General features: G+C 32.8%; 1 pseudogene; it reads left to right on the forward strand.

The window, feature by feature from the left end:
• LOC102579984 (peptide-N4-(N-acetyl-beta-glucosaminyl)asparagine amidase A-like) overlaps positions 1 to 10,879 on the forward strand; it is a 24,347-nt pseudogene that overhangs the window by 7,917 nt on the left and 5,551 nt on the right.

A 10,879-nucleotide genomic window follows, 5' to 3' on the forward strand; every position in this document is an offset into this window, starting at 1 on the left:
TAGCACAATTCTAAACAAAATATAAGACTGCTAGAAATTCTACAACTTACAAGTATTCTTCACTGCATAATTGAATTCTACTCCTATTATCTCTGCGTAAATTGGTAAGTTCTTCTTTATTAAGTCCTTTTTTTTTTTGCAATAATTTGTTGTTGATTCTTGTGATTTGAGATGGATAGATTTTTGACGAAAAATAATTTTCTCAACCAAGTGCTAGTTTTAGAGACAATTCTTCGCGTTTTATAGATGAGTTTGATCTGCAGTCACTTAAACCGGATCCTGGAGAAAGAATATCCATTGATAAATATAGCCCTAGAATATGAGATGAAGTGAGAAGACACTATATTCAACAAGGGCCTTGTCAACCGGATATTAATGATAATGATTATCCTCAAACTAGATTCGAAACAAAAATGTATCGATTTTATAAGACATGGTTTAAGGTTTCATATTCTAGATGGTTGGAGTATAGTATGAAGAAAGATGTTGTATTTTGCTTATGTTGCTATTTATTTTTAAATGACTATGTAAAAGGAAATGGAGGTGATTTTTACACGAAAACTGGTTTTAAGACTTGGAATCATAGTTTGGAACGATTCAATTGGCATGTTGGTGAAGTAAATACGTCCATAATAGGTATTTTAACAAGATGCTATATTTTGAGAATCAATTTCAACCCATTCAAGTAGTTTTTAACAAGCAGTATGAGAAAACAAGAAGTGAGCATCAAATTAGTTTAGAGGCTTCTACTAATGTGGCAAGATTCCTCTTGGAATTTGGATTCTGTTTTCGAGGTCATGATGAAAGTGAGTCTTCAAAAAATAAAGGTCTTTTTTAGGTCTTTTGGAATGGCTTGGAAAAATGCTTCCGGATATGAATAATGTTATTTTAAAACATGCTCCAAAAAATGCTATGATGACTTCTCCAAAAATTCAAAAGGGTATTGTGAGTTCTTGTGCACAAGACTTTTTCCTCTTTTTTGTTCACTATGTTTATTTACGATAAATGCCGGGCTAAGGGAAATCTATTCTATGTAAAGTTTTATGTGCAACATTGCAGAGAAAGGAGCAAGATATTGTTAATGCCATGATATTTCTTGACATTACTAAAATGAGACTGCAATTGTTGAGAGATGACGGGTGGGAATCTTTGATGAATGTAGTCTCAGTATTTTGTGATAAACATGAAATCTTGATACCTAAGATGGGTGAATTTTATATTCCTGGAAAGTCAAAGCATAAGTCTTGTAGTGTTACTTATTCACATCACTTACGTGTTGAGATCTTTTATGCTACTAATGACTTGCAACTGCAAGAGCTTAATAATCGATTTGATGTTGTGAGTGGTAACTTGCTTCTTGGTATGGCAAGCTTGAATCCAGTCAATGCTTTTGCTAATTTTGGTAAGGAAAAAATAATGATATTGGCCAAACATTATCCAGATGAGTTTGGCGAACCAAAACTTCAAAATCTAAGTCACCAACTTGATACTGGGGGGGGGGGGGACTACTAAGAGTGACTCAAGGGTAAGGCTAGGAGTCACACAAGGGTAACGTTAGCAAAGTTTGCTTAAGGCCTCCAAAAGTTTGAGGCCCCAATAAATTTTAATAGTCAATTTATTATTTTATTTCACTTAAACCAATATTGAACATTATAATTAAAAAAAATAAAAGAAGAAGAATCTACCTTTTTATCAAGAATAGAATAGAACTTTGAATAAACAACTCAAATCTTCATATTAATAAATAAAGTTTACATCAACATCCAACACGATGTATTGCAAACAAATGTCTAAACCTTTTATTCACTACAAAAATTGACATACAATTAAATGCGAAAAATTATGGCCATAGTATAAGATTGTCGAATGCCAATAATTTAGTACTAATATAACAAAAATAAATCATCCATTCATATTTGAACCGACGCATTTTCATATTCTGAAAACGATCAATGATAGCATCGTTACTTATATTTACAAAAATATCCTTCTCAATGTAATAAACTAAACAATCATTTAAAAATTCATCGCTAATACTACTACGCAGTTCGTTCTTGATATACTTCATGGATGAGAATGCTCTCTCTACCGTTGCAGTAGCGACATGTATAATCAAGGTCAACTTCACAAGTAAGTACACAAGAGAATAAGTCTCTATGAGATTTGCATTAACCAGTGCTTCTGCCAAATCACCAATTCCTTTCAAATCAGAAAATCTAGGATCACCACGTCGCATATGTATTATGAAAGTATCAAGTTGGTGACTTAGATTTTGAAGTTTTGGTTAGCCAAACTCATCTGGATAATGTTTGGCCAATATCATTATTTTTTCCTTGTCAAAATTAGCAAAAGCATTGACCGGATTCAAGCTTGCCATACCAAGAAGCAAGTTACCACTCACAACATCAAATCGATTATTAAGCTCTTGCAGTTGCAAGTCAATAATAGCATAAAAGAGCTCAACACGTAAGTGATGTGAATAAGTAACACTACAAGACTTACGCTTTAACTTTCCAGGAATATAAAATTCATACATCTTAGGTACCAAAATTTCATGTTTATCACAAAATAATGAAACTTCATTCATCAAAGATTCCCACCCATCATCTCTCAACAATTGCAGTCTCATTTTAGTAATGTCAAGAAATATCATGGCATTAACAATATCTTGCTCCTTTCTTTGCAATGCCGTACTCAACTCATTTGACATCACCAATATTTTCAACATCAAATGAATCAAGAAAACAAATTCAAATTCATTGATCATATTCAAGAAAGCTCATGCTTGCAATCTATCATTGGAGCAGGAACCTTCATATTTAATTGCATCAAGCAGATGAACTATAGATTAAAATAAAATAACAAAGTTATCCAATGTTTTAAAATGAGATCCCAAACGAGTGTCACCTGGTCTTTGAATCCCTCATTCTTGATTCAAACTTTTTTCCAATTTGAACCTCACCGCTTTCTAGTAGTTGTTCCAACGTCTCTGTTTGATGGTCCCGAAGTTGATCTCTACGCTTAAATGATGATCCAACCACATTCAACACGTTAGCAATAATAGCAAAGAAGTTGTCCACAAGTAAATTTTTGTTGCCAACAGCTACAAGTGTCAACTATAATTGGTGAGCAAAACAATGAATGCATTATCCAGATGGAGTTTCCCGCAAAATCAAAGCTTTAAGACCGTTCATTTTTCCTTGCATGTTACTAGCCCCATCATGGCCTTGTCCACGTATTTTAGATGTACTCAAAGAGTGTCTCAAAATCAAAGAACATATTGTTTCCTTCAATGATTGTGCAGATGTATCACCAACACGAACAATAGCAATAACTCGCTCATTCATTTTGCCTTTTTTATTAATATACCTTAAAGAAAGGGCCATCTGTTCATGGTGTGATATGTCTTTAGATTCATCAACTAATATTCCAAAAAAATCTCCATCCAAGTCAGCAATTATAGCTTTCAGGATTTCTTGTGCACAAGAACTCACAATACCCTTTTGAATTTTTGGAGAAGTCATCATAGCATTTTTTGGAGCATGTTTTAAAACAACATTATTCATATCCAGAAGCATTTTTCCAAGCCTTTCCAAAAGACCTAAAAAAATACCTTTATTTTTTGAAGACTCGCTTTCATCATGACCTCGAAAAGACAATCTAAATTCCAAGAGGAACCTTGCCACATTAGTAGAAGCCTCTAAACGAATTCGATGCTCACTTCTTGTTTTCTCAGATTCCTTGTGAAAAGCAACTTGAATGGATTGAGATTGATTCTCAAAATCTAGCATCTTGTTGAAACACCTATTGTGGACGCTATTTACTTCACCAACATGTAAATTGAATCGTTCCAAACTATGATTCCAAGTCTTAAAACTAGTTTTCGTGAAAAAATCACCGGCATTTCCTTTTACATAGTCATTTTTAAATAAATAATAACATAAGAAAAATACATTATATTTCTTCATACTATACTCCAACCATCTAGAATATGAACCCTTAAACCATGTCTTACAAAATCGACGCATTTTCGTTTCGAATCTAATTTGAGAATATTCATTATCATTAATATCCGGTTGACAAGGCCCTTGTTGAATATAGTGTCTTCTCACTTCATCTCGTATTCTAGGGCTATATTTATCAATGTATATTCTTTCTCCAAGATCCAATTTAAGTGACTGCAAATCAAACTCATCTATAAAACGCGAAGAATTGTCTCTAAAACTAGCACTTGGTTGAGAAGAATTATTTTTCGTCAAAAATCTATCCATCTCAATTCACAAGAATCAACAACAAATTATTGCAAAAAAAATACGCTTATAAAGAAGAACTTACCAATTTACGCAGAGATAATAGGAGTAGAATTCAATTATGCAATGAAGAATACTTGTAAGTTTTAGATTTTCTAGCAGTCTTATATTTTGTTTAGAATTGTGCTAGGGAAAATTAGTCTTATATTTTGTTTAGAATTGTAACGTTGTTGATAATGTGGTCAAATGGATGACCATAACTGCTAGATTAATTTCATCCTTTATTGGTAGTAATGATGTTGATAATATGGACAAATGGATGACCATAACTCCTAGGTTTATTTCCTCCTTAATGGGTAGTAATTCTCAAGGTTTAATGTAATGTTTATGACACCCTTTGGTATTCCTCAATGTAATCCTATAAATAGTGGTGTTGAGAATAATGTTGAATACACTTGAAAGAAAGCAAGTGATCTTATATTGTTCCTCTTGTTTTATATTCTTTTTGTCTTCCTCTTTATATGGTTCTTTTGTTCTTAAATTTTACAACACGTTATCAGCACGAAGTCTCAAGGTTTAACAATATTTCTTGAGAGGTATCCATCTATAATCTAATGTTAAAATTATTAAATTGTGGCTATACTTTTTCTACTTTACATTTTATTTATAATAGAATGAAAAAAGGCTAACCATTTATCGATGTTGCGAAGAGAAGATGAGGGTCATTATATTGTGAAAAAAATTTGAATGGACTACAAATTCTAGTGTTTTATGTTCTCAATGGAAAAAGTGAATTATCTATACTATTGATTAATTTTTAATGAAAAGATTTTATCTAACAATTTTACTAAAACTTATTTATATTATTTGTGAGGCATAACATTAATTTAGATTGTATGCTAATTTTACTTTGATAAAAAAAAAAGTTTTGCTACTTAATTATTTACTCATTGTCTATTTTACTCTAATTCAATTATTTTCTATGATAGTTTTATCATGTCGAATTTATCAAAGCTTGAGTTCGTGGTACTTGACATTTTTGGAAATAATTACTTGTCATGGTTACTCGATGCTAAAATTCACCTTGACGCTAAAGGACTTGGTGCCACTATTACCAATGGTAATACAGCGTCGAGTCAGGACAAAGCAAAGGCAATGATTTTCCTTCATCATTATTTGGATGAACGATTGAAGGTTGAATACCTTACGGTGAAAGATCCACTTGAATTGTGGATTGATTTGAAGGAAATGTGTGACCACCTTAAGGCAACGGTATTGCCAAGGGCTCATTATGATCGGATTCACTTGCGGTTACAAGATTTTAAAACTATATGTGAATATAATTCTGTTGTATACAAAATTACTTCCCAATTGAAATTATGTGGGGAAGATACAAAAGATGAGGACATGTTGGAAAAGACTCTCACAACTTTTCATGCCTCAAATTTGGTATTACAACAGCAATACCGTGAAAGCGGATTCAAAAAATATTCTAAGTTGATCTCATGCCTTCTTTTGGTTGAGCAACATAATACTCTTTTATTGAAAAACCATGAGGCCCATCCCACGGGAACTGCTCCGTTACTAGAAGCAAACGAGGTTGAAGCACATGGCCAGTCTGAAAGAAGACAAAATAAAAATCAGGGCCAAAATAATGTGTGTGGATGTGGCAATGGCAGAGGACGATATAATAATCGTCGTGGTGGTGGTCGCCACAAAAGGGAGAACAATATGGGTTGACAAAGCAATCATTCAAGAAGCAATTGTCATCGTTGTGGCATGAAAGGGCATTGAAAGAATGAATGTCGAGTAGCTAAGCATTTTGTAAGGCTTTATCAAGATTCCTTGAAAAGAAAAGGAAATAAAAATGGTGCATCTTCTTCTAATGCTCGGGTGGAGTCACACTTGACTTATAAAAATGATGCCGATGCAGGGCATTCACAAAAATATGATGACGATATTAAAGCAAATTTGGCTTTAAAAGATGATGATTTTGATGACCTTGATGATATTACTCATTTGGAAGTTGAAGACTTCTTTGGAGATCAAAACTAATGTTTGATCATTTGATTGGGGAAAATAATTATGTTGTTTTATTTATGTACTTTTAATTGTTATGTTTTTCCTTATGTTGTTTTTATATTAAAAAAAAGTGATTTTATTTTCTTGCAAAGTTGTTGATTTTTCATATTTCATATGATGTACTTTTATTTTATGAAGATAAATAAAATTCTCCAATCTTCAATTGGTTCAAGATGAGTAATGGAGATATGTGTCTTCTTGATAGTGCTACAACTCACACTATTTTAAGTGAAAGGAAATATTTCTCTAATTTGATTATGAAAAAAGCTTATGTTAATATAATATCTGGTAGTGCAAAATTAATTGAGGGCTCTGGAAGAGTGGCGTTACTACTAAAAATGCATTGTATTGTAGTAAGTCTCAAAGAAACTTATTAAGTTTCAAAGTTATTCACCAAAATGGCTATCATGTTGAGACTGCCAATGAAGAAAAGGTTGAGTACCTTTATATTACTACAGTAAAATTGGGGCAAAAATATGTGCATATAAAATTACCCGCATTTTCTTCTGGATTGTACCATACAAGTATTAGTATGGTTGAATCACATGCCATAGTAAACAAAGGGTTTACTAATCCTAATGATTTTATCGTTTGGCATGACCGGTTAGGCCATCCCGGTTATAATATGATGCACAAAATTATTGAGAATTCACATGGGCATACTTTGAAGAATCAGAAAATTCAATCCATTATGTTCTTCAGAGAAGATCTATAGAATAGGAAAGCTAAAACGGATCTATCAAAACAAATCTATTCTAAGTAAATACTTGGTCGATACGAGATTCTTCAATCAAAGAAATTCTCTTGTGTAGCTTGTTCTTAAGGAAAGTTGGTTATTTAACCATCATGAAGAAATCTCAATAAGTTATGTCTCGACGAGAAAAAGGTGGAATCAAAATAATATTGTGGTGAACAATATTTTTGTTTATGATGTTATTGTTGAAATAATGCAACAATGTGAGGATTTTGAACCAAAATATGTCAATGAATGTAGACAGAGAAATGATTGGTCAAAATGGAAGGAGGCAATTCAAGCGAAATTGACATCACTTGAAAAACGTGAAGTTTTTGGACCAATAGTCCGAACACATGAATATCTCAAGCCAATGGGGTACAAATGGGTTTTTGTGCGAAAACGAAATGAAAAAGGTGAAGTCGTAAGATATAAAGCACGACTTGTGGCACAAGGTTTTCCGCAAAGGCCTGACATTGATTATGTGGAGACATATTCTCCTGTGGTGGATGCAATTACCTTTGGGTATCTAATAAATCTAGCAGATCATGAAAAGCTTGAAATGCGTCTAATGGACCACGATATTTATATGGCTCATTGGACCATGATATTTTCATGAAAGTTCCTGAAGCATTCAATGTGCCTGAAGCATATAAAAATTCGCAAGAAAATTGTTCGATAAGGCTTCAGAAATCCTTTTATGGATTAAAACAATCAGGACGGATGTGGTACAATCGTCTTAGTCAATTTTTGCTAAAGGAAGGGTACAAAAATAACCTTATTTGTCCTTGTGTTTTTATAAAAAGCTCTGGATCTGATTTTGTTATAATAATTGTGTATGTTCATGATTTAAATATCATTGGCACTCCTAAAGAGCTTTCAAAAGTTGTTGAGTGTTTAACGAAAGAATTTGAAATGAAAGATCTTGGTAAGACAAAATTTTATCTTGGCCTACAGATTGAGCATTTGAAAAATGGAATATTTGTCCATCATCAACATACACAGAAAAGGTTTTAAAGTGATTTTACATGGATAAATCACATCCATTGAGTACCCCGATGGTTGTGAGACAACTTGACATACATAAAGATCCATTTCGACCTCAATAAAATGATGAAGAGCTTATTGGCGATGAAACTCCATATCTTAGTGCTATTGGGGAGCTAATGTATCCTGCCAATAATACTCGACCAGATATCTGTTTTGCAATAAATTTATTGGCAAGATTCAGCTCGTCCCCAACAAAGAGACATTGGAATGGAGTCAAACATATATTCAGATATCTTCAGGGAACCATTGATATGAAATTATTTTATTCTAATAAATCCAAGTCAGAATTGATTGGTTATGCAGATGCTGGATATTTGTCTGATCCACATAAAGTTCGATTTCAGACAAGCAATTTATTTACATATGGAGGCACAACTATATCTTGGCATTCAATGAAGCAAACATTAGCTACTACTTCTTCAAATAATGCAGAAATAATAGCCATCCATGAAGCAAGACGGGAGTGTGTTTGGTTGAGATCAATGACTTAACATATTCAAGAAATGTGTGGTTTTCCTATGAAAAGGGATATTCCAACTACACTGAACGAAGACAATGTTGCATCTATAGTTCAGTTGAAGGGAGATACATTAAAGGAGACAAAACAAAACACATTTCACCAAAATTCTTTTTCACTCATGATCTTGAGAAGAAAGGTGAAATAAATGTTCAACAAATTCGCTCAGTTGATAATTTCGTGGATATGTTCACTAAAGCATTACCAACCTCAACATTTGAAAAGTTGGTATCCAAGATTTGAATGCGTCGTCTCCAAGAAATTAAATGATGTTTGCAATAGGGGGAGTAAACTACGCGCTGCACTCTTTTTCCCTTGGCCGAGATTTTATCCCAATGGGTTTTCCTGGCAAGATTTTTAACGAGGCATCAAATAAAGCATATTACAAGATATGTGTACTCTTTTGTCCTTCACTAAGATTTTTTTCCCACGGGGTTTATTCTTAGTAAGGTTTTAACGAGGCATATTATTTATCAATGGTCATCCAAGAGGAAGTGTTGTAAATCATTTTAGTGGTTAAATGGATGACCATAACTCCTTGGTTAATTCTCTCCTCTATGAATAGTAATGTTGTTGATAATGTGGTCAAATGGATGACCATAACTCCTAGATTAATTTCATCATTTATTGGTAGTAATGTTGTTGATAATATGGCCAAATGGATGAACATAACTCCTAGATTTATTTCCTCCTTAATGAGTAGTAATTCTCAAGGTTTAATATAATGTATACGATACCTTTTGGTATTCCTCAATGTAATCCTATAAATAGTGGTGTTGAGAATATTATTGAATACACTTGAAAGAAATAAAGTAATCTTATATTGTTCCTCTTGTCTTATATTCTTTTTGTCTTCCTCTTTATATTGTTCTTTTGTTCTTAATTTTTTACAACAACTAGGGCTTTTATTTGTTTTTCAATTCAATTAAGAAAGGAATGGGACCGGATGACAAATAAAGGGTGGTTAAATTAAAAAGGGGGATGGGGCCAGATGAGGTGGAAAAAATGAGTTTTAATAAAAGCAATTTTTGAAAAGTTTTTTTTAAGAGAAAGGGCAAAATTTAAAGTTGGAAAATATTGCCTTCGCCAGGGTAATTGATCTCGCGCGACTGCGCAACTAGTTGGCGCGTTCGACCAATGCACCCACAGCAACTATTGTGTGGTAGGGTGCACAATTAAATATATATTCATTTTATCAACTATATATATATATACACATACGACTTTTTTTTAAAAAGTTACCGAGTGCATATGGGTCCGCCCCTGCCTATCGCTACTGCAACAGTAGAGAGGGCATTCTCATCCATGAAGTATATCAAGAACGAACTGCGTAGTAGTATTAGCGATGAATTTTTAAATGATTGTTTAGTTTGTGACATTGAGAAGGATATTTTTGTAAATATAAGTAACGATGCTTTCATTGATCGTTTTCAGAATATGAAAATGCGTCGGTGTCAAATATGAATGGATGATCTATTTTTTGTTATATTAGTACTAAATTATTGGCATTCGATAATCTTATAATTTTGTCATAATTTTTCGCATTTAATTGTATGTCAATTTTTGTAGTGAATAAAAGGTTAGACATTTGTTTGCAATACATCACGTTGGATGTTGATGTAAACTTTATTTATTAATATGAAGATTTGAGTTGTTTATTCAAAGTTCTATTCTATTCTTGATTATAAAAAAAAAAGTAGATTGTTCTTCTTTTCTTTTTTTTAATTTTAATGTTCAATATTGGTTTAAGTGAAATAAAATAATAAATTCACTATTAAAATTTATTGGGCCTCAAACTTTTGGAGGCCTAAGCAGGCTTTGCTAATGTTACCCTTGTGTCACTCCTAGCCTTACCCTTGAGTCACTCTTAGTGTCTGGTGTGTACCAAGTGGAAATTTTTGTTCATTTTTATCCTGCTGAAGTGAAATTGGGTGAATTTGATTCTGGGGTTGATTTGATTGTCCCCATTTCAAGAAATATGCATTTGAATGATGGGTTGTGGTTTGAGATTGAAAATTCAACAGATGTACCGTCAAATGATTTCAAGATTCCCCCAAATGTGTATAGGGTGTTAGAACAAAAATACTCAAGAAACTGATTTGAAGAATAAAAATTGAGTGAACTTATGAAATTCCTACTATGTATTAATTTGCATAAGATCTGAATTTATACAAGGAAAAACCTAACCATTTTCTATCTAGTAGCCACTAACAACCATAAAAGGGGCCACTAACAGCCATTAAAGGG

This window comes from Solanum tuberosum, unplaced genomic scaffold, assembly GCF_000226075.1.
Source record: "Solanum tuberosum cultivar DM 1-3 516 R44 unplaced genomic scaffold, SolTub_3.0 scf00160, whole genome shotgun sequence".
Taxonomy (NCBI): Eukaryota; Viridiplantae; Streptophyta; class Magnoliopsida; order Solanales; family Solanaceae; genus Solanum; species Solanum tuberosum.